Source organism: Sus scrofa, chromosome X (genome assembly GCF_000003025.6).
Source record: "Sus scrofa isolate TJ Tabasco breed Duroc chromosome X, Sscrofa11.1, whole genome shotgun sequence".
Classification (NCBI taxonomy): Eukaryota; Metazoa; Chordata; class Mammalia; order Artiodactyla; family Suidae; genus Sus; species Sus scrofa.
This window is the reverse complement of record NC_010461.5, coordinates 33,085,640-33,109,200: the sequence shown is the minus strand read 5'-3', so window position 1 is coordinate 33,109,200 and position 23,561 is coordinate 33,085,640. Positions and strand designations below refer to the sequence as shown.

Genomic DNA, 23,561 nt, shown 5'->3' with positions numbered 1-23,561 from the left:
GAGGTGACACTGCACATCTCAGTGGGGCCCTGAATTAGTTAAAAGCAAGTGATGAGAGAGAAGGCGAAGTGTGAAGTGTTTAACAGACTATCCTTTGTCATCTACCCACGCAAGCAAATAGAACTAACTACTCCAAGTACAGGCCCCCTTGAAGTAGGAGACCTACGCATGGCAGCTATGCGTAGGGCATGGTGAAGGAAGTGGTGCCCGTGGTGCCCAAGGTTTATGGCTTCCCTAAGCACTCAGTCTTGGTCCTTATGGAGGGATCCTCTCAGGGTCTGGTAATACTCCCCGGAATTAATGATGCTGCTTCTGGTCAAACAGAGTAAGGTCAGACCAAAAGCTATGGTTCTCAAACAACCAGCATACTGTCATCAGAAACATCCACCCCAGACAGTGCTAGAACCTTAGGCTATAGACAAACTCGTATCAGAGCTCTCTGACAGTCTGTCTTGGTCCTGACTAGCTGGGGAAGCCACAGCAAAATGAGTTTGAATTACATTTCTATAAATACAGATGTGGACAGAAAGACAATGGATGATCACACAGCAACTAAGATTTACCTGTGCCAAAGTGGAGGTGACTTTTGGTCATTTTAATAGAATCCACAGCGATCAATAAGAAGCTATAGTAAACATTTTTGGAATAAAAAGAACAAAATACTCCTTAGAAATTTCTCTTTAACGCAACTAAATGTAGGAAGGAAGCACTTAAGATTTCTTTGCCAACATTACACAGAGACAGCAACTGACTTAATTAAGGCTGTTTGAAGACATTTCATATACGGTGTTAGACAAATGAGTCCCACCAGTGTGTGATGAAGGAAAAAAAGAGAAGCAAAACCATTGTAGTAATGTAACAGGAAAAAAACAACACTAGCAACTGAAGTCCAGTGACTTGCAGCACAAGGAGAAGCCATGGATAGGTCCAGAGAAATAGCTAAGAGTTAACTGCACAGTGTCACCGGGCAGGCCTCTCGTGAAGACTGGAAGTACTAGGAAAAATACATCACAAAACAACTCATGGTCTATTATCCAGCCAGGAAAGAAAGAGACAATGGAGGAAAAAAATCCACACTAACCCTGAGAGTTCTGTAGATGCGGCATGAGAGTATATTCTGTCACACACCATGCTTGAGAAAGGAAGGAGAAAGAGGTCTCCCTCTCCTGTCACCCCTGCTGGCATCAGCAAGGAGGAGTAGAAGGTCACCTGGCACAGAGAAGCACCAAAAGACAGAAGCTTGTCTGGAGGGAGTGAGGGAGACTCCTGTTAGCCCCTTAAGGGAGAGGCTTTAACTCTAGGCCAAGACTCCAAAGCAGTGGCTAAGGGAACCGCATGTGGTCATGTTCAAGATTGTACTCAGGCTGCTTCCTACCCAGAGCTCTCTGTCCTGAATACAGAGCTTCCTTCCCTTTAACAATTTGAGACCCCAAGGAGAAGCAGCAGGCCTACACATGGGGTAGTGGACAGGGGGAAAAGTTCTAAGACATTTTAGTTGAAGGTCGACAGTCATTTTTACGGCCTCGATGGTCAAGGAAAAATTCTGACTAGCTGTGGGAGTTGTCAGTGTGCACAATGTAGCTGGGCGTGGGAATGAATGGCTTCACCCAGGCAAAGGGCAGAGGTCAAGAGAGGAGTGTTAGGGAGTGAATGAGTGAGAGGTCCAGTGAGATGAAGTAGGTAAATCAAGCCTTGTTCCGGAAGGGGAGTTCTTCAAAGGATAGCAACTATTCTTTGAGAGATACAGAGGAAAAAACATCCATTAAAACCCATATTTTCGGAATTCCCATCGTGGCGCAGTGGTTAACGAATCCGACTAGGAACCATGAGGTTGCGGGTTCAATCCCTGGCCTTGCTCAGTGGGTTAACGATCCGGCGTTGCCGTGAGCTGTGGTATAGGTTGCAGACACGGCTCGGATCCCGCGTTGCTGTGGCTCTGGCGTAGGCTGGCAGCTACAGCTCCCATTCGACCCCTAGCCTGGGAAACTCCATATGCCACGGGAGCGGCCCAAGAAATAGCAAAAAAAAAAAAAAACCCATATTTTCTTCACCAAAAGACCAGATCTATCACTCAAATACTTAGATTCGTCATCATGTTTTAACAGAAGGGTACAGTGGATAATCTCATTAATTCAACAAATATTTTTTGAGTCCCTACCACATCCACATGCCTGCCACTCTGTTCAGCACAGAGATTACCCTTTCTAACAAATCTACCTAATACCCTCTCATTCATTCACTCATCAATTCATTCAACATTCTTCAAGCACTTAATGCTTGCTAGACCATAATGTTTGATGCTTGAGATGCATGCATGGTAAGTGTTCAATATACGTGTTCTCCTCTTAAACACAAGAGTTTTACTGTATAAAGCTGAGAATGGGAAGAGGCAGCCCCAAAGCACGCTTCATGCTTCAGGGGCCTCCTGAAACAACCCCCAAGATTTAGTCAGAGAGACCTGCGCTGGAATTCCAGCCCTACCACATACCCCAAAGTAATCCTGAGCACTTAACCTCTCTGAACTGTTGTGTCCTCAGCATAAAGCGGGGATAAATGTCATATTCCATACAAGGTAATAAAAATAATAAAAGTAAAATATCTGGTACAACAGAGGGGTTACTGTCACTGCTGTTATTGACATTATTAAGGAAAATAATCCACGTGGCCGGTATCTGCTTGACAGAGGAGAAGAAAAAAAAAAATAATGCGGGCAATCTTCTGAATAATGAATGTGCTATACTCCTGTGAAGGACAGGATTGCTAAGAGTGTGTTTGGGTCCCAGAGGGAAAAAGCAAAATCTCCTTCTAAACAGGATTTACCCCAGTGCCTTTCCTGGTCTTCAGAAGGCCCTGATGAAGTACACCAGACGCCACTTAACCTAGTGGCAAGGAGCTTAGAAGGATTCAAAATGCTGATTTCCAACCTTAACCAGGCAGACACCCAGTAGACAAAGACAACAGAGATGCTCTGACCTCTGGCTAATGAGGCTGAGATTCTGGCAGAGAGCTGCACCCGTTCAATAGTTAAGAGCTAAAATGCAAATGAGGAACTCAGAAAAAAGCAGAAGCCAACTCAGAAAGGTTAGGCACAGACAAATCTTTTCAGAAAGTGAAGAGTTCCGTGTTCAGGGCTGGATGCATCTTTCTAGAAGCACTATGCAGGGTGGTACCCTTAGGCTGGAGGAGGCTTTCACTATCTGTGGATGGGCAGGTTTGCATTAAGGACTGGGAAGAAATGACGGGAAGACCAGTAAAAAGGACACGATTACAGTGTTCAGAGAGAAGTAATAAATACTCAGCAACATGGATAGACCCAGAAATGATCATGCTAAGTGAAGTTAGTCAGACAGTGACACACCAAGGTCATATGCTATCACTTACATGTGGAGTCGGAAAAAAGGACACAATGAACTTCTTTGCAGAACAGATGCTGACTCACGGACTTTGAAAAACTTATGGTTTCCAAAGGAGACCCTTTGGGGGGGTGGGCTGGGGGTTTGGGATGGAAATGCTGTAAAATTGGGTTGTGATGATCATTATACAACTATAAATGTAATAAAATTCATTGAGTTTTTTTTTTTTTTAATTAGTTGCTGTGGCTGTGGTGTAGGCCAACGGCCATAGCTCTGATTAGACCCCTAGCCTGGGAACCTCCATATGCCGCAGGTGCGGCCCTAGAAAAAAAGACAAAAAATAAAAATTAAAAAAAAAAAAGTAGTAATGAATCCTGAATAAGGACAACCGCAGTGGGAATGGACTAAAGAAAACTCTGCCAAGGTCAAATCTATGAACTGCACGAACAGTCATACTTTAAAGAAGAAAATGCTAATAATCATGTCTACCATTTGCTTTTTTTTTTTTTTTGTCTTTTGTCTTTTTGTCTTTTTGTCTTTTGTTGTTGTTGTTGTTGTTGCTATTTCTTGGGCCGCTCCCGCGGCATATGGAGGTTCCCAGGCTAGGGGTCGAATCGGAGCCATAGCCACCGGCCTACGCCAGAGCCACAGCAACGCGGGATCCGAGCCGCGCCTGCAACCTACACCACAGCTCACGGCAACGCCGGATCCTTAACCCACTGAGCAAGGCCAGGGATCGAACCCGCAACCTCATGGTTCCTAGTCGGATTCGTTAACCACTGCGCCACAGGGGGAACTCCTACCATTTGCATTTTAAGTTAAAGGAACTTTTAAATTCAAGGAACGCTTAAAAAAAAAAAAAAAAAAAAAAACAGGAGTTCCCTCGTGGCTCAGTGGGTTAAGGATCCAGCATTGTTGATGCTGTGGCTCTGGTTACAGCAGTGGCATGGGTTTGATCCCTGGCCTGGGAACTTCCGCATGCTGCAAGTACAGCCAAAAAAACAAAACAAACAGGTAAGAGAAACTCAGGGAACATTAAAATTTGCAACATACTTCCTATCAATGCAACAAAAAACATTTCTATTTTCAGACTGCTTATGAACCTAAAAAAAGCTTTTTTTCAATTTCTCTACATCATAATATTTTCTTGATAAATCCTAGGGAAAAAATGAGTGATACTGAGGAATGATAAAATTACACAGCAAAGTAAATATATTCTTGCCAAAATCATTATACCGGTCCCATGAGTAATACCAACAGAGGAAAAAACTAGAAATATATTCCATTAACTTTTTTTCTGCAGTGACAGCAAATTTTAAAACGAGGCATGTGTTTCTAACTTTGCCAGTTTTCTCCCTGAAGCAAACATGTCAGCAAGGATTACTGCGACAAGTTAGTCATATGGATTTTTTTTTTTAACAAAATTGTGATGCATAACATTAGAAACGAAACCACAAAGAACAGGCTCTCTGGAGCCAGAATGGAACAGATACACAGAATATACAGTGCTTGGAATAACAAGGTTTTGTCACTCAAAAAGGAGGAGTTTGGTTAACTAGGACTCCAGAAAATAACGCCTATCTTCTAAGACACAAAGAAGGGAAAAAAGAGCACGCAAGGAACTTATTCCAAGTCAGGAATGTAAAAGAGAATACATTTTCCCAAAGAAATCCTAGATTCTAAATTCTGAGGCAGTGAAAAATGTACCTAAGAAGCTCAAATTGTTATTTAAATTCTGGCCCATTTAACTGCCAAGCCTTTCAAGAAGATAATGAGTGCTATCAAAAATTCATCCTAAGTATGTGAATGAGCTTGAAAAGAAGTATACCAGCTATTACCACACAATAATGAAGAAAGCAAAGCAACCACTGAGCATTTTTAAGAGCTCTGATTATCTCTGCCCTGTGGCACTTTCTTTGACTCTCACTTCATTATGCTCAGTAACATTCTTGGGAAGTATTTATGTTTCTCCCTTACAAAGGGTAAGGCACACCCCTTTCACAGCAAAGGTGTTCAAGAAACACTGAATACAATTTTGACAGACATTGTGTAAAGCCATTTCCTGAGGAAACTCTAAAGTCAACTTGCACCGACAATAGTATTTCTATGGTCCTCAAGGGTTTCAGGATAACCCAGTCATTTTGCCATTGGAGGAAAGGTGTTGCAATACCAAGAGGCTGTCTTCTAAACCCTGTGAAGAAGGGGGAAAATCAAAATAAAACCAGACTTAGATATGGCAGGCATGTTGGAATTATCAGACCAGGAATTTTAAAATACTAGGATTAACAGGCTATGGGCTTTAATGGAAAAAGTAAGTAACATTCCAGAAAAGATGGATACTGTAAGCAGAGATGGAAATTCTAAGTATCAGAAAGAAATGCTCCCAATCCAAAATGCTGTAACGGAAATAAAGAATGTCTACGATGGGATAATTAGTAGATTGGACACAGAGGAGTAAAGAATCTCTAAGCTTGAAAATGGTAGTAGACATGTCCCCAAACCAAAACACAGCCAAGAACTCTAAGACAACTACAAAAGACATAACGCGTATGATGAGAATACCAGAAAGAATGAAATAGAAAACAGAAGCATTTTTTGACACAATAATGACTGAGAATTTCCCCCAATAAATGTCAGATACCAAATCACAGATCCAGGAAGCTCAGAGAATACCAAGAAGGATAAATGCTTAAAAACGCAACAAAACAAAACAGGAGTTCCCACTGTGGCACAGTGGGTTAATGATCTGGCTTGTCTCTGTGGAGGAGCCAGTTCAATTCCCAGCCCAGCACCGTAGGTTAAGGATCCAGTGTTACTGCACCTGTGGCGCAGATTCAATTCCAGGCCAGGGAACTGCCATATGCCACGGGTGTGGCTGAAAAACAAAAACCAAACAAACAAACAAAAAGCTACATCTAGGCATGTTATAGTCAAACTGCAGAAAATCAAAGACAAAAAATGTGGAAAAACGCCCAAGGGATTGGGGGAGGATGAGACTTTCCTACAGAGGAACAAAGATAAGATTTTCAGCTGATCCTAGAACAACAGAGGTTTGAATTGCCTGGGTCCACTTCTATGCAAACATTTTTCAATAGTAAATGCTGCAATATTACAGAGTGTGTGGTTGGTTGACTCTGCGAATGCAGAGGAACCGCAGATATGGAGGGATGACTATAAATTATACTCACTTGGATTAACCCCCATGTGGCTAAGGATCAAGTGTACGTCTGACTTTCTCTCAAAACCAAGCAAGCAAGCAAGAAGGGAGTGAAAAATATTTATAATGTTGAGAGAAAGAAAATTCACTAACAACCTGAGAGTTTTGTACCCTGAGAAATTCTCTCTCAAAAGGGAAGGAGAAAAAAATGACTTTCTCAGACAAACAAAAATTGAGGCTATTGTGTGCTAGGAGATGTGCCTGACAAAACATGTTAAAAGACGTTCTTCAGAGAGAAGGAAAATAGCACAGGTCAGAAATAAGGATCTACATAAAAAGGGGAAGAGCATCAAAAATGAAAAACTAAAGGTAAAATGAAAAACTTTCTCTTTTTTGCTTTTTTTCTTTTTCTTTTCAGGGCCGCACCTATGGCATATGGAAGTTCCCAGGCCAGGGGTCGAATGGGAGCTGCAGCTGCCAGCCTACACCTCAGCCATGCAGGATTTAAGCCATGTCTGTGACCCACAGCTCACGGCAACAGAGGCTCCTTAACCCACTGAGCGAGGCATATACCCAGAAAAAACTGTAATTCAAAAAGATACATGCATCCCAATGTTTATAGCAGCACTATTTACAACAGCCAAGACATACTGCAACCTAAATGTCCATCGACAGATGAATGGATAAAGATGTGAGGTGTATACATGCATATACACACACACACAATGGAATGCTACTTAGCCATTAAAAAGAATGAAATAATGCCATTTGCAGCAACATGGATGGACCTAAAGATTATCACACTAGGTGAAGTAAGCCAGATGGAGAAAGACAAATATATTTGGAATCTTTTTTTTTTTTTTTTTTTGACTTTTTCTTTGGCGGCTCCCGCAGCATATGGAGGTTCCCAGGCTAGGGGTCCAATCCGAGCTGTAGCCACCGGCCTACACCACAGCCACCGCAACGTGGGATCCGAGCCATGTCTGCGACCTACACCACAGCTCACGGCAACGCCCGATCCTTAACCCACTGAGCAAGGCCAGGGATCGAACCCGCAGCCTCATGGTTCCTAGTCAGATTTGTTAACCACTGAGCCACGAAGGGAACGCCTATATTTAAAATCTTTTAAAAAAATGATACAAATGAACTTATTTATAAAACTGAAACAGATTCAGAAACACAGAAAACAAACTTATGGTTACCAAAGGAGATAGCAGGGGGTGGAGAGAGATGAATTAGGAGTTCGTGGTAACATATATATACTACTATATATAAAAGAGGTAAAGGACCTACTGCATAGCACAGGGAACTATATTCAATATTTTATAAAAACTTATGGGAAAGTTATTTACCAGAATCACTTTGTTATACACTTGAAAGTAACATAACACTGTAAATTAACTATACCTCAATAAAAAAGAAGAAAGAAAAAAGAAAGCAGGAACAGCTACATCGATTTCGGACAGCTACTTCAGGGCAAGGAAAGTTGTCTGGGATAAATGGGTTGAGTGTCCAAGAAGACATAACATAATCCTTAATGTGCATGCACATTGCAACAAAGTGTCAAAATATATGAGGCGAAACCCCAAAGAGCTGCAAGGAAAAATAGATAAATCCCCTACTACAGCTGCAGGCTAACATCACTCTAACAGAAATGGACAGATCCAACTGGCAAAAATTAAGTACATAGTCGAACTGAACGGCACCATCAATTGGGATATAACTGATCTCCTTACTTGATCCAACAACAGAGAATTCACATTTTTCTGCAGCTTGATAGAATATGCAGCAAACAGACTACATTCTGGGACATAAAACACAACCTTAACAAATTTAAAAGAATAGAAATCACATAATGTCTGCTCTCAGACCACACCGGAATTAAACTAGAAATCAGTAACAGTAAGATAACTGCAAAATCCCCAAATACACAAAGATTAAACAACTCACTTCTAATACACATGGGTCAGGGAAGAAGTCACGAAATAAATTTCAGAATATTCTGAACTAAATGAAAATGAAAATACAACTTACCAAATAGTGTGGAATAAAGTAAAAGCAATGCTTAGAGGGAAATGTACAGTATTGACTGCATACAATAAAAAAGAAAAAAGATCAAGAGCTCCCAATGTGGCGCAGTGGGTTAATGATCTGCTTGTCTCTGTGGATGTGTTGCTTCAATTCTCAGCCCAGCACACAGGGTTAACAATCCAGCATTGCTACAGCAGCCATGGTGCAGGTCACAGCTCCAGCTTGGATTCAATCCCTGGCCTGGGAACATCCATATACCACGGGTGCAGCTGAACAAGAAAGAAAAAAAAAAGGATCTAAAATCAGCAATAATCTAAGCTTCCACCTTAGAAAGCCAGAAAAGGAGCTCCTGTTGTTGTTCAGTGGGTTAAGTATCCATGAGGATGTGGGTTCAATCCCTGGCCTCGCCCAGTGGCTCAAGGATCTGGCCTTACTACAAGCTGCAGCACAGGTCACAGATGTGGCTTGGATCTGGTGTGGCTGTGGCTGTGGCTGGCAGCAGCAACTCCAATCCTACCCCTAGCCTATTAACTTCCATATGCCATAGGCACAGCCCTAAACAGGAAAAAAAAAAAAGAAAGAAAGAAAGAAAGCAGAAAAGAGCAAATTAAATTCAAAGTAAGCAAAAGAAGAGAAATAATAAGAAAAAAAATCTATAAAATCTGTAAACTTTTAGCTAAGCTATGGGGGGAAGAAAGAGAAAAATTACAATATCAAAAATGAAATAAAAGACATTACTATGGAGTGCATGGACAAATCTATGCCCACAGATTTCCTAAGTTAGACTAACCAATTCCTTCAAAGACCCAATCTGCCAAAACTCACATAAGAAAAACAGACCATATGGATAGGCCTATATGTATTAAAAAATTAAGTCACAAATTAATAACCTCCCCAAACAGAAAGCAAAAGGCCTAGACAGGCTTACTTGTGATTTCTATCAAACATTTACGGAGACACTGTATCAATTTTCTATAATCTCTTCCAGAAGACAGAAAACAAGGGAATATTTGCTAACTCATGAGGCCAGAACTACCTTAATACCAAAACCATACAAAGACATTACAGGAAAAGAAAACTACAGACTAGTGTCTCTCATGCACAGACATGCAAAAATCCTCAACAAAAGATGAGCAAGTCAAATCCAACAATGTATAAAAAGAATTACACACTATGACCAAGAGAGATTTATCCTAGGTACGCAAGGCTGGATCAACATGTGAAGATCAATTAATGCAATCCATCACATCAATGGGCTAAAGAAGAAAAATAACATGAGCATATCAATAGATGCAGAAAAAGGACTTGACAAAATCCAAAACCCATACAAGATTAAAAACACAGCAAGCCAGAAATAAATGGGAACTTCTTCAATTTGTTAAGAATATCTACAAAAAAATCTAAAGCTAATATCATACTTTATATCGAGAACTCAAAGCTCTTCAACAAAGCTAAGGAACGAGGTAATAATGCTCCCTCCCTCTCATCTCACCACTCCTTTTGAAGTTATACAGACTAGTAAGTAAGGAATCAAACTTTCACAGATGGCATTAGCGTCAGGTAGAAATTGCAAAAGAATAAAACAACAACAACAAAAACTCCTATAATATGCAATGCTGCAATATACAAGATTAATACTCAAAAATTATCAAATTCCTATACACCAGTAGTAACTGGAATTTGAAATTAAAATAACATTACCATTTACATTAGCATCCCAAGTGAATTACGTATGTACAAATCTAATAAAATATGTACAACATTTATATGAGGAAAATTTCTCCTAATTGTGACAAAAGATATCAAAGAACTAAATAAATGGAGAATCATTCCAATTTCATGGATAGAAAGATTCAATAGTGTCAAGATGGCAGTCCTTAGATGTGTCCCTAAAAAGCAAAAAAATATATATATACATCAGTTCTTCACAAGTTGATCAATAGATTCAACACAATCTCAATCAAAATCTAGCCGGTTATTTTGTGGATATCAACAAACTTAATCTGAAATTTATATGGAGAGGCCAAAGACCTAAAACAGTCAACTCAGTACTGAAAGAGGAGAACAGAGTCAGAAGACTGACTCAACCCTATTTACAGACTAACTATAGAGGTACAGTAATCAAGGAAGTATGATATTGGGGAGAGAATACAAATAGATCAATGGAATAAAACAGAGAGCCTAGAAAAAAGACCCAAACAAATATAGCCAACTGATTGTTAACAAAGTAACAAAGATAATATAATGGAGCAAAGACAGTCTTTTCACCAAATGGTGCTGTAACAATTGAATATCCACAGAGCTTACATCCTTCACAAAATTTAACTCAAAATGGGTCAAAAACCAAACGTAAAATACAGAACTATAAAGCTCCTTGAAATAACATAGGAGAAAGCCAATTTGGCCTTGGCTATGGCAATGACGTTTAGATGTAACACTAAAGGCGTGATCTATGGAAGAAAAAATAAGCTGTATTTCATTAAAATTAGAAACTTCTGGACTGTGAAAGACGATGTTAAAAGGATGAGAAGACAAATCACAGATTGAGAGGAAATATTTGCAAAACAAAAACAGACATCTCATACGGGACTGTTCTCCAAAATATACCAAAAAAAAATCCTCTAAAAACTCAGTAACAAAATGAACGACTTGATTAAAAAAATGGGCAAATGACCTAACAGCCACCTCAAGAAAGAAGATATATAGATGGCAAGTATAATATGGAAAGATGTTCAGTATGTCATTAGTAAATTCCAAGTTTAAAAAATGAGATACTACTACACACCTATTTGAATAACCAAAATTCGAAACACTGACAAAACCAAATGCTAGTGCAGATGTGGAGCAATGGGAATTCTCATTCATTGTAGGTGGGAAGTAAAATAGTACAGTCGCTCTGGAAGACAATCTGGCAGTTTCTGACAAAAGCAAACATACCCTTACCATATGATCCAACAATTGTGCTCCTTGGTATTTACCCAAAGGAGTTAAAAACTTATGTCCACCAAAAAAACCTGCACAAGGATGTTTACAGCAGCTTTATTCATAACTGCCAAAACTTGGAAGCAACCAACATGTCCTTCATAAGTGAATGGAAAGTGATATATCCAGACAATTGAATATTATTCTGCACTGAAAAGTGAACAATAAGCCATGAAAAAGACATGGATGAAAATTAAACGCATATTGTTAAATGAATAAGCCAACATACAAAGCTCTCATACTGTGTAATTCCAGCTCTATATAGGACATTCTAGAAAAGGTAAATCTATATTAACAGTAAAAGGATCAGGGTTGCCAGGGGTTGCCACGGATGAATTACATAGAGCCCAGAGGATTTTTAGGGCAGTGAAATCATTCTGTATGATGTTACAATGGTAGATGCAAGTCATTTAACACTTGTTCAAACCCATAGAATGTACAAAACCAAGAGTGAAGTCTAAACCAGGGACTTTAGGTGATGACGCTATGTCAGTGGAGGTTTGTTGCTTCTAACTAATGTACCACTATGTTGCAGGATGCTGGTAGTGGAGGAGGTTGTGTGTGTTTGGGGGTAATGGAAACTGCGGATTTTCTGCTCAATTTTGTTGTGAATCTAAAATGCTCTAAAAATAGTTCTTTTTTTTTTGAAAGCCAAGGAGTGACCTCTTCTCTTCCCTTCTAATGATTTGATCCATCCCCAGAGCTTCCTGTCCACCCATACCACTCTCCTGAATTCTACCTGGATATCAAAAAGTCATCTCTAACTCAACATGCATAGCACAGAATTCTTGGTCTTCCTTCTCTCAAATTTTCTTTCTCCAACCATCTTCCATATCTCACTAAATGGCCACTGCACCCTTCTAGTTGCTCAGATCAAAATCCTAGGGATTACCCTTGACTCTCTTCCTCCGTCACAGTGCCCTTCCAATTCCACTTCCTGTAAGTGAGCAGGAAATCTGATCACTTCTCCTATCTCCAGCATTACACTTTCTTGGTCCAGGCCACCACAGCTTCTCCTCAATCCTGGTCACTCTTGTCTTCTTGCTCCCCCTGCAATCTAGTCTCCTCAAAGCAATCAGATTAATCCTTGCAAAAGAAAAATCAGATCAGATCACCTCTCTCTTGAAACACTCTCTGGTTTTCCCTCTCATTCTGTATCCTTACAATGTCCTTTCAAAATGAGCTGAATAGCCCTCACATGCTCTTCCCACCTTCCAATACACATTGTTACTTGCTTATCCCTGTTTCTTGTTATTCACCCCCACTTATTTATGCTACTCTAGCCACAAGGACTGTTTTGTAATTCCTAGCAAAAAAGTCTCAAAAACACCGCCTCAGACCTCTGTACTTGTTCTCTACACCCAGAGATCTCTTTCTCCAAATAAATGGTGTTCTCATCAAAGACTCTGCAGTCAGCAAAGTCCTGCCTGATCACCACCTCCAACAGATCCCGTTCACCTAAACGTGAAAACCTATAGATGCTCCCCTATTATTCATTTTCCCCACTTCGTAGTTCTCTGAAGAATACAACACTACATAACTACACACACACACACACAATCACACAAACACATACATATGTATATATAGAAAGCTCACAACACATGTGCACTTACATTTTTTTATTTAACTTATCCTCAGCCTCCCTCGGAAAGGATGTAAGTTCCTTGAAGACAGAAATAGCCAACAGAATACACAGATTTTATTCACTGCTCTATCCTTAAGTGCTTAGAACAATGCCTGGCAATTGAGAGGCACACAAACATTTGTTGAATAATAATCATGTACATACTGATGATACGTCGATATTATAGCAAGGGCTTGGACAAAAGCATTACAGCACAGTGTGTCTGGACTTAATTTCAAAAAAAAATTCTTCTAAATGAGAAAAGTTGTGAAAAAACACAATTGTGTAACCATTAGAGGTAGCTGGAATAGCTGAACTGACGAGTTTATTTACCAACAATATTAAACTTGAAAAATCCATGGAGTTCACGGACTATTTAAGTTCCACTGAAGAACAGTAGTGTGTAAACAAGCTGCCCTTACAGAATATTCCTTCGACTGCTCCCCTCTCTACCTTTAGATTGATTTTTCTTCATTCTTTTCCCTGCTATTATCTTGGTCCCCGCTCCATTCCCTCCTATCTCTGTGTCCAGTTCTCTATTTCCTCAATTATATCTCCTTATGACACCTTCAAACACTCCAGCAGGCTTTTCACTTCTTGACATATTCCAATTTCTTTGATTGTTGAAAATTCTCAAACTCCAGTTTTTTTAATTCCCTCCTCCCTTCATCAACAATTTAACAAAAAAAAAAAAACAATTTACTTTTACCACTTCTCCTTCCTGACCACCACGATTCAAAAGAGCGTTTCTTAACCAGGGTATTCAGGAAAAGCTCCTGGTATTTTTTCATGTGCTGGTTCCACACTCTGAAGTTTGATGAGTCTGCACTGGGAGGAAGGGCACTAAACGTTTAAGTCTATTGGTGAAAACAGCTCCCTAACAGAGTCAAATGCACATCCCAGATTAAGAACTATCACCTCAAATACCTGCGGTATGTTTTTCCTAGTCGTAATAATGATAAAATTCCACCAACTGAGTAGTATAATTAAATCGACCCTCTGTAACTGATACACATGAAAAAACAAAACAAGACTCCGGGTCACCAAAACCAACTGTGTTCTCTTAGTCCTATCTTTTCCAAACTTCACAAGCTATCTTATGCCATCAGCTTTAAGCACACTCCTCTCTTTAATAACTTTTTGTCTTTTGGTCTCCTTTCACTTCCTTCCTGCCACCGTGTCCTAATGCCATCTAGATCAGTGCCACTCAATGTGATCTGATGGTCAGCAGCATCACTATCATTTGGAAACTTGTAAGAAATGAAAATTCTCAGACGTTGACTCAGACATCAGAAACTCTAGCGGTGAGGCTCAGAAATCTATGCATTTTTGTGATTATTGTGCATGCTGAGGTTTGAGAACCACTGTGCTAAGACGCCTGTTTTATGTATATAAGAGGACTCTACCATCACAGAACTGAAGCTGGAACAGAGCAGATGTCGATATGTCCTTATTTTGAAATTAATTGCTACTGAAATTTCAGTTGTAAGAAATGGCAATTGCGTATAATGACAGCTACCATTTTTAGGGCAATTAGTATGTACCAGATATTATGATAAGCCATTAATACACCAGATCTCACTTATCAGGTATTATCATTTTCACAGATGAGGACACTGACACTTAAAGAAAAATGTGGAACATCTTGCCTCCACATCTCATGCTCCTGCCCACCACACTACTGCCTCCTGCACAGAGTAGGAAAGAGTGAGTCTTGGACAGAACCCCAAGAAGATGACTCAGGGGAAGTGACTGAGGTTGACCGGTCAAAGAATTAGAGGAACGTCTATGGGAGGAAGTCTAGGTGAGGAAAGTTTAAAGTAGGAAGCCTTAATCACAGCGGTGGGAATATTTTCTTTCTATGAGTCTACAGACCACAGAGGATGTAGAACTTTCATAAAAAAGAAATTTAATGGATGCCATTCATTCTGAGTCCCAAATTTTACTCATAAAAATCAGGCACTTCATTTGTGTGGGGGGGTTGTTGATACCATATATTTCAAAAAGTGAAATGAAGAGCTTTTACATTTAGGTAGAGAGGAGCTATGTTAAGTGAGGGGAGAAAACTTAGACGTTTACTCAAAGCCAAAATAGGTTTTCTGCTTTGCAGGCACAGAAACCTGGACTAATCAAGTAGCCGACCCTGCTTCATTTTATGACTTTTATTTTTTATTTTTATTTTGGGGCTGTACCCATGGCATGTGGAAGTTCCTGGGCCTGGGATTGAACCCTCGCCACAGCTGTGGCCTGTGTCACAGCTGCAGTGGCAACCCCAGGTCCTTAACCTGCTGTGCCACAGAGAACTTCCAATCCTGACTCATTTTTAGAAGTCTCAATTCTATTTACTTATACATTGAATAATCATTGGCTCATGATATTCTCTCCAATGGGTAAATCCATTTAGCAGATGAAAGCTAGGTGTGGGGGTGATGTGCCTGAGTGGTAAGGAGCAAGAGGAAGATAATTCCTCTTATCAGCCAGAGGTGACTGGAAGGCTAACGATGCTGATGGAGTTGAGAGAACTGGCTGGCAGGAAGAGTCAGGCCAAGCCTATTAAAGGCACTACAATGTGAAAGAGACTCGTTAGCCAAATGCTCGAGACACCTTGAGATTCGGGAGTATAATACGACTGATTAATCTCCTTAATTGAATAATAGGTTACAGGTTCTTCAGTTATATTAGCCTTCAGAAGATCCCATCTTGCCAGCTTGATCCACTACAAATTTCCTAAATTCCAGCAGCAAAGAGGCACCCTATTTGTGTCTTTCTACAAATCTTCATGTCATGTTGACTTTTCACTGGTTTCAGTATCACAAGTTGACCTTTTAAAAAAAAACTGGCCTTTTTCTGATGGTGGTTTTGCCTTCTTTTAGAAGGATTCCACGGACTAATACATGGAAATGTATTTCCATACTTATTTCTTATTCACATTGCAATTAATGTTGTCCAAAAATATTAAATATAATTTTAGCTTTCTGAATTTCTATTATCCCATTAACATTAGGTGATCTTAATTACTACCTAACAGCATTTATTAACATCAAACTGTAAGGGCATTTATTAGGCATTTAGTACATACCCAATAGCCCTAGATAGTGGGGTAACACAGAAGACCGAGGTTCTAGTAGCAAGAGAGAAATAAGGCCAGTGTATCAGTTGAACAGAAAGGGAGGAGATTAATTCATTCTGAGCTATTTGAGAAATTTTTCCAAGTGGTGAACTGGGCTGAGTCTGAAAGGATGGAGAGGAGTTCATCAGGCCCTGGAAAAGAGAGAAGGTATCCTTAACGCTTCCCTCCCACACTTTGGTAATGCCAGTGGCATTTAACTTAAAATAGGAGTAACAGAAAAAGTAAAATGACAATAACACAAGAAGAAATTCTGATCACTTCACGATTTGGGGGTTGGCAGTTGGCTGTGCCTTTAAACACACTTCAGATCTGAAAGTAAATGTTTATAATACAGGACTCACAATCAAGGGAAAGGGGTGGAGGAGGAGGAAGTTCAGTTTGTTTAATTGTATTAAGTTAAACAAATGAGTAAAAATATCAACATCTATGCTTGGGAACACATTTACTACTTTTCCTAAAGATCCTAAATTTGAAAACAAAAGCCTTGTAACCTTATCCAAATTTACAGTATTTGCCCTGGTGTTTTATATCCCTAATATCGTTTTTAAAGGTTCTAAAGTGAATGTGCCAAAGAACTTGGCAACATGTATACACACCACACAATCCACTCTTGACTGCAACAATCAACCGCACCCTAATTAACTTTCCACTTACCCTGACTTTCACACCTCCACATCCTTAAAAGTTTGGCTTAATCTGTACTATGACTATCTCAAGGCATTAATAGTTTTTAAGTTTTGACACTGCACCTCTTCATCCTTCCGTTCAATTATTTCCTCTTAAATTCCATCAGTTTCGCCTTTCTCCTGAAGGGACACTTAGAAAATACATCAACAGCTCAATTACAAAACCAATGGCCCTGAACACACACACTAATTTCCACTCATCTCTCTCCCGAGGCTGTTTCTACCACTGATCAAAATCAGCGGACCAGGAAGGAGGAAAACGCTGAGGCAGGAGGGTTGTTCCCTTCCTTCTACGCCCCCCCATGCCTGCCCCCTTCTTGCTTCCCGGTCCCCCACTGCCGCACCGCGACCTCGTGCGCCCCCCTCCACTGACCCACCCCCGCTGTCACCCGCCACTGCCTAGAAAACAGTCACAGCCTTTGTTAAAACGTCCCTGAGCACACTGTACCAGAAGACCCACACATTCCCGGGGGCGGGGTGAAGAAAGTCACACGAATGCCACGCCCTCCTTGGCACTAGCCTGGGGCGACAGCCCACCTCCTCCAAATCCTCTTCCCCTCGCGATGAGGAATGTTCCTGGCAACTCCGTACTCCAAGACGGCAGCCGGGGGAAGGGATAGGCCTGGGACGCTCGCCGCTCAGGGGCACCAACCGGGGGATACCGAACTTGAAGCTGGGACACCCTCCAGCGCTCTTGGCGAACCTCCCGGTCCTGCCAAGCTTGAGTCCTGACTTCCAGCCTCTGGAGCCCTTTCCTTCTATTTCTCTCCTCAAACAGATCCTCGCCGGCTCCCGCCACCACGCACTCCGTTCCGCACGCGGCCAGGGCCGGACACCCTCCGGCAGCGCGCCAACCCAGCTGCCAGCACGTCTGGCAGGTTTCTCCTTACTGGACCGAAGGCTCCCCGGGGAGTCACCAGCACCTACCTCGATCCTTCCTGGGACGCTCGGCCAGAACCAGGTTCCCCGTCTCCGAGCCCCGCGCGGCCACAGCACTCACCGCGCACCCCGCGCCGCTACTCCGCGCTCTGCCAGCCGCCAACTGCGCCTGCGCGCTCCCACCTTCCCCAAACCCGTTCCGAGCCTAGAGCCTGGAGCCGACGGAAAGGGCGGTGGGAAGTGGCGAGGGCGGGGCCCGGGCGGGGTTAGGAGAGGAGAGGCGGGGCCAGGCAGGGTGGGAAACAGAGGGGCGGGGCCCTCGCCGCCCCGGTCCAGAAGACCTATCGCTCTAGGCACCTGGTCGGGGCTGTTTTCCACCGCAGAGGCATGTGTGTAACACTGGCGGATAAGTCGTCGAGGGCCCGGGGTGCACCCCCCACACACTCACACTTCGAAAATCCCAGTTTGGCGCGGGGCCAAGCTAGCCAGCGCCCCCGCACCCCCACCACCACCCAGGGTCACCGCGCCTCTCCCTGGAGCCACCCTAGATCCTCGGCAGCCTTTCACCTTTTTGCATGCCTATCTCCCCACACGTTGTCCCACCCGCCCACTGGCCTCTCTCCTCATTGCGCGCAAACCTCAGCCCTCCAGAGGTGAGCGGCAGAGAAATTGCTCACTCGCAGAGCGCCAGTGCAGGGCATCCTAGTTAACATATCTCCTCTGTCTGTGATCCCAGACCGTGGTTAGCGACTTTCCAAGCGTTGCCCACTGCTACAGCTCAGCCCTTTCCCTGAGACCAAACTCTTGCTGGTTCTGGCCTACTGCTGACAACATCTGCTTTTTCTTTAAAAAAGAGTCTTAAATAAACCTACCTGACTACTTTGGGAAGAACACATGTTGTCAAATAAGACCCATGAGTGACCCTACTTTTTAGGGAGCCACCTCAAAATTTGGGCTTCTTAAAAGTCTCTCTGAGAAACAGAATATTCCGCTTGTGTTGTCCTGTGGATTTTACCCTATTGGTTTCAGGTTTTCTGGCACTTGGCATTTTAAGAAGCCTAACTTGATTATTATTCCATGCTGCATGTGTGCTTAGTTTTAAGTTCCATGCTTTTGTGTTTAAAATCTGGTCAGCTGTGGTATCTCACGTGCCTTCAGAGCAGCTATTAAAATAAACACACCTGAGTGAATCCAAAGTGGCTTGCCTTGCGGGCCCGAAGTGATTTATTTGAAATTACTTTTCCTTTCTTCTTTTTACTTTAGTTATGATGGAACTGAGAAACATGTGGCTTATTAAGAATAAAAGAATTGCCACAGGGCCACACCAATAGTCCTTCCCAGCAAGCGTTTTGACTGAAAAGGGAAAGGGACATTTTTGAGGAGAGACTGGTAATTGCCCTTAGAGATCTAAATTTCCTGAAATCCTCCCCATTAACCTTTGTGGTTTTTCTGTTTGTGTTATTTTACAAACCAGGCTTTCTGAAGTCATTTCTGCTTTGCATTTGTCAAGTTAGCATTAGGGGAATTATAGTCAGGACATATTGTAAGAGGGTCTCTATACTGGCAAATGCAGACACAGACTCTGTAGGCTGAATAAATCTCTAAGTGCCTAGAAGTAGGACCTTGTCCTAGTCATTTCACTGATAAAGTGTTTCACGTACAGAAAGTGCTAAAAGGAAAAACAAAACTGGGTTATTAATAAAGACAATGTTTGCATCTCTAATAGAAATGTATATACGTTTGTTCACTTCCATTTGGCTACCAGATTTATTTTCTTATTTTATGTCTGAATTTGTCTGAATATTTTGATGAAGTGATGAAAACTAACATAAAATAGCTTAGGCAAAAAGAGAAAAGTTATTGTGTAACCCAAGTTGCGAAAGGGCAAGTCTATGACTGGCCTTGGGAATAAATGGAATCAGTAACTGAATGCTTCAAATTCCAGGTTAGCCTCTCAACCCTCCCTCTCTTGGAAGGGGTCATTCTTCAGACCCTCTGAAAGTCATGCTCTGTAGGCTTGGAACCATGGCCTCTGACAAAGAGTGAGCTCATACCTACCAAGTTGTTACCAGACAGAATGCCCCTCTTTCCAAAGTCTAGTTTTTGGAATACCAGATAAAGAGCATGACTGGGTGAGGCCAAGTAATATAACAATTCTTGGAGAGAAAGTGCAGGTGTAACCCAAGTAGAACCACAGAGTTGGAAGAGAAAATGAGAAAATTTCTAAATTATAGAAGGAGATGCTGTTTTCAGAAGAGAAGGTCTAGAGAGAACAAAAAGCAATGTTCATCCTTGGAGTTCCTGCTGGGGCTCAGTGGTTAACGAATCTGACTAGCATCCATGAGGATACAGGTTCGATCCCCAGCCTTGCTCAGTGGGTTAAGGATCCAGCGTTGCCGTGAGCTGTGGCGTAGGCTGCAGACGTGGCTCAGATCTGGCGTTGCTGTGGCTGGGGTGTAAGGCCGGCGGCTACAGCTCTGATTGGACCCCTAGCCTGGGAACCTTCATAAGCTGCAGGTGCGGCCCTAAAAAGAAAAAAAAAAGAAATGTTCATCCCAGAACAACTGTATTTAAGGAATACAGCCTTGGGATTATCTTTGATTGCTCTCTCATTTATTCAAGTACCAACCAGTCTTTTCAATAATGTCTCTATTGGTTTTCTATGGCTGCTGTTAAAACAAAACAAAACACACCACCGCCACAAACTTAGTGGCTTGAAATAACACAAATGTATTACAGCTCTAGAGGTCAGAAATCTGAAAAGGGTCACAACTGGGCTAAAATTAAGGTGTTAGCAGGGTTGAATTCCTTTATGGAGGATCAAAGGGAGATTCCTCTTTCTTGATTTTCCACTTTCCAGACACCACCCACATGCCTTGGGTCATGGTCCCCTTCCATCTTCAAAGTCAGCAATGACATTTCTCTCAGACACAATTCTGCCTACTTCTTCCACATTTAAGGACCCCTGTGATTATACTGGCAGCCCCCCAATAATCCAAAATCATCTCCTTATTTTAAGGTCAGTTTATTAGCACCTCTAATCCCATCTTCAATTCCTCTTTGCTGTGTAATGTAATACTTGCACAGGTTCTGGGTATTAACCCATGGACATGGCCGGTGGTGGGGGAGGGCATTATTAACCCTACCACAGTCTTTATTTTCATAAAAATAACAGAACCTAAGGCCTTGGTTCCAGAACTGGGACACCTGTAACAAATAGTGATGTCTGGATCCCATCCCCAGATATTATGATTTAACTGGCCTGGAGTCCACTGGCCCCTAAACACACACACACACACACACACACACACACACACACACACTTGATTGGATCAGGATGGAGCATCTCACCCATGCTGGGCCAATCAGAGAACTTGCCTGGGGACTTAGAATGGGGAGGGGGAATTGGTAACACTGGGTGTCTGGAGCCATAACATCAATTTAGGAGTTAATGCCATCAGAAGAAAGAGAAAAAAACTAGTTAAAAGAGGGAAGAGACAAAGAAAAGAGGGAAATAGAGTGGACCCAAGGCTGGATTCTCAGTGGCTGTCCACCTCCAAGTTATAGTGGCATTCTTACCCTTGACTTCTATGAAGCACCACTGCATTCTCATAAGAAAGTTTTATTTTACTGAAGCTAGCGCAGATTGGTTTCTCTTGCATAAACCCTCAGATGTTCTCCTTAATACATGACGTGAGCTTAATTTCCTCCCACGATTGCTTTTTTATGAGATGCCTCTTGTTTAAGAAATCAAGCAAGTTTAAGGACCAAACCATCCGAGGTGGTATTGCCAGGCTGTCTGCTTCACTAGCACTCCATCTCCTGGTTATCCTCTTCCCTCTTAATAGTTACTCAAAGGCCCAGAAGGGGACTCACAAGTTATCTCAGCCTTTTTCTCATTCAATAGTCCAGGCTCCCTAAGACACACCAGGTGGGTGTAGTTCCGGTTCTCTGTTTGCTGCCCGGTAAATATTAATGACTTGCAAATCTAATCTCTAGCCCTCCCACTTCTAATCTTCAGAGCTATGGTTAAAATTAATAGATCTTTCCTCCTCCATCGATGAGAAATGAAACTCAGTTTTTCTTCCAAACTCTGCCTTTTGTCCTACAGTTTCTTTCCCTGTAATGAAACTCCCATGTGCCCCGTCACACATCAGAAATGCGAAACTCAAAGTTCCTTTGTGGGTTAAGGATGTGGTGTTGTCATTACAGTGGCCCGGGTCACTTCTGTGACTGAGTCACTCCTGTGGCTGAGTTCAATCCCTGGCCTGGGAAATTCCATATGCTGTGGGCTCAGGAAAAAGAAAAGAAAAAAGAAAGAAAGAAATGGGACATTCACCCATGACTCCTTTTCTATCCGTAGTTTGTCTGCTCATTCTACCTCCCTCAGGTCTTACCTTTTTAAATTTTTATTTATTTAATTTTTATCTAGGGCCGCAACCGCAGCATATGGAGGTTCCCAGGCTAGGGATCTAATCAGAGTTATAGCTGCCGGCCTACACCACAGCCACAGCAACTCGGGATCCGAGCCACACCTGCGACCTACACCACAGCTCAGATCCTTAACCCACTGAATGAGGCCAGGGATCAAACCTGCAACCTCATGGTTCCTCATTGGATTTGTTAATCACTGAGCCACGAAGGGAACTCCAGGTCTTACCTTTTAATGACTCTTTCCTGCCTCACTTCAGATTCATCATCAATCACCTGACCTAAGATGGTCTACCAACTAACTAGTTTCTCTGTCTTTAGTTTCTCCCAAATCCTATCCACCCTTTTCAGTTCCGCCAGATAGCTTTAGACAGTCCATGACTCCCATCCACTTAAACAGAAAATACAAACTCTTTAAGCACAAATTTTCTAATTCCGACTCTAGGGCACCTTTACAAATTCCTCCCTCTACTCTCTACCTAAGCAGCTCTCTGTATCTGTCTTATACTTTCAAGCTATTAGGATTTTCTATTCTCTCAATGTGGCAGGTATATTCTTAAAGACCCAGCTCAAAAGTTACCCACTAGGTCTTCCTGGCCTATGCAAAGTAAATTAATTGTGGCTACTCCCCTTGCTCTCCTAGTGCCTGCACCCCCCTCTACTCTATGCCTGAATATTTCTCTTCACCAAGACCTTTTTGGCAATGTAGTTCTGCCATTAATTACATAGCTTCACAAATCCTAGGTTAGAAAAAATTCTTGACAAGGGAGGCAAGAACATAAAATGGGAAAAAGTCTTTTCAGCAAGTATTGCTGGAAAACCTGGACAACTGCATGCAAAGCAATGAAACTAGAACACACCCTCACACCATGCACGAAAATAAACTCAAAATGGCTTAAAGACTTAAATGTAAGACAAGACACCATCAAACTCCTGGAAGAGATCATAGACAAAACATTCTCTGACATCAACTTCATGAATATTTTCTCAGGTCAGTCTCCCAAGGCAACAGAAATAAAAGTGAAAATAAGCCAATGGGACCTAATCAAACGGAAAAGCTTTTGCACAGCAAAGGAAACCAAAAAGAAAACAAAAAGACAACTGACAGAATGGGAGAAAATAGTTTCAAATGGAGCAACAGACAAGGGCTTAATCTCTAAAACAAACAACTTATACAACTCAACAACAAAAAAGCCAACAATCCAATTGAAAAATGGGCAAAAGACCTGAATAGATATTTCTTCAAGGAAGATACACAGATGGGACCAACAACCACATGAAAAAA

At 41.8% G+C, this 23,561-nt stretch overlaps 1 protein-coding gene across 3 annotated transcripts in view; it reads right to left on the bottom strand.

Annotated features, from left to right (window-relative positions):
• PRRG1 (proline rich and Gla domain 1) overlaps nucleotides 1-23,561 on the bottom strand; it is a 168,058-nt gene that overhangs the window by 123,356 nt on the left and 21,141 nt on the right. The window contains exon 1 of one of the 3 annotated variants that reach the window (XM_003360253.4): nucleotides 17,894-18,082. The exons of 1 other annotated variant lie outside the window; for it this stretch is intronic. The gene's annotated coding sequence lies outside the window, so the exon portion shown is untranslated. One more of the 3 variants, XM_021079579.1, reaches the window with a different exon arrangement.